This window comes from Ruditapes philippinarum, unplaced genomic scaffold (assembly GCF_026571515.1).
Source record: "Ruditapes philippinarum isolate M1 unplaced genomic scaffold, ASM2657151v2 ctg15520_1_1_1_1, whole genome shotgun sequence".
In the NCBI taxonomy this organism is placed as follows: domain Eukaryota; kingdom Metazoa; phylum Mollusca; class Bivalvia; order Venerida; family Veneridae; genus Ruditapes; species Ruditapes philippinarum.
This window is the reverse complement of record NW_026852358.1, coordinates 15,156-16,528: the sequence shown is the minus strand read 5'-3', so window position 1 is coordinate 16,528 and position 1,373 is coordinate 15,156. Positions and strand designations below refer to the sequence as shown.

At 29.4% G+C, this 1,373-nt stretch overlaps 1 non-coding gene across 1 annotated transcript; it reads right to left on the bottom strand.

The window, feature by feature from the left end:
• Positions 1-740: 740 nt before the first annotated feature.
• On the bottom strand, positions 741-833 carry Trnay-gua (transfer RNA tyrosine (anticodon GUA)). The gene is made up of 2 exons: positions 797-833; positions 741-776 (listed from the first exon to the last, which is right to left on the bottom strand). It is a non-coding gene; the product is annotated as a tRNA-Tyr (tRNA).
• Positions 834-1,373: the final 540 nt, after the last annotated feature.

Below are 1,373 nucleotides of genomic sequence, written 5' to 3'. Positions count from 1 at the left end.
TTAAATAATATAATAATATTATATATTTTTATTTACCAAAAGATTTTAAATATTTGTAAAGATCAACATTTTTCTTTGTTATTGTTAAATCAGAAGGCAATACTTAAAATAAGTATACTTCTTACTGTGAACTTTGTATGTTACCTTCTATAAATAAAGATTTTATTGTTATTATCATTATTATTCATTATCATTATCATTATTATTATTATTATTATTATTACTACTACTATTATTATTATTATTATTATTATTATTGGTAGTAGTAGTAGTAGTAGTAGTAGTAGTAGTAGTGGTCATTTTCACCTCTGTCTTTTTACAAGGTCTTATTTTCAACATTTTTATGTTGAAAAAAAAACTGTACATAAATTATAAAACAGCGAATTAATTTTAACAATTAACTCTACTTTCAGCTCTGGATTGAAACTTTTTAATTTTCATCTTTCTGACATCATATAACATTTCGAAGATATCTACGCAAAATCCTCTAAATATACAGTAATGAATAAATGAATTACATCATGTACATGTTTGTCAGTATAAGTAAATCAGATTCGAGCCAGTGGCATAAAGATGACAGATTTTTGGTCATTCGCTGTCAAAGGACATGCTTAATGTAGCATTCAAAAACTAAGAAATGTAATGTTATCTAAATCAAAATAATGCATAACTTGAAAACTAAAAAAGGGTATGGTAATTTCTAACACAGAAAGTAAAATATCAATCATAAAAACATGGAATCCCGCGAACCGGATTCGAACCAGTGACCTAAGGATGACAGATATATAAGTATACACTACAGTCCTCCGCTCTACCAACTGAGCTATCACGGGAAACACACAAGACATATTGTACACATCACGAGATATATATTTTTAAGGTGATATGTCTACACAAAACGATGCAATGATGCAATATTGTCTAACTTCATGTGCAATGTTAACTTTAATGACAATGTAAAAAGAGAAAAACATGTTTGTGTTCGTAAAGATAGCACTAAACCTGTGATAACTATTTTCGAATTTTAACAGAGATTCGAACTCGTGACCTAGGGCTGGCAGTCCTCAACTCTTCCAGCTGATGTTTTCCTATATGAATCAATACAATCAGTGTTCATAAGTTTGCCAAATGCCAATGGACGCTAGCCGAGATGAATGTATAGAGAGCGGGCCAGTGGATTAAACCTATCGAGTGGTTACCTTATTTTTATGTATTTTATCGATGACACATTTTATTTGATAACTTAATTCTTTTGATTAGAAACGCTGAAGGCCGCTTTAACTATCAACATTGACATTAAAGCGTTTTCAACAACATTGAATTTATTATTTCATGATGGTTGTGATGTTGTCTTGAATATCAAAGTCACAGTT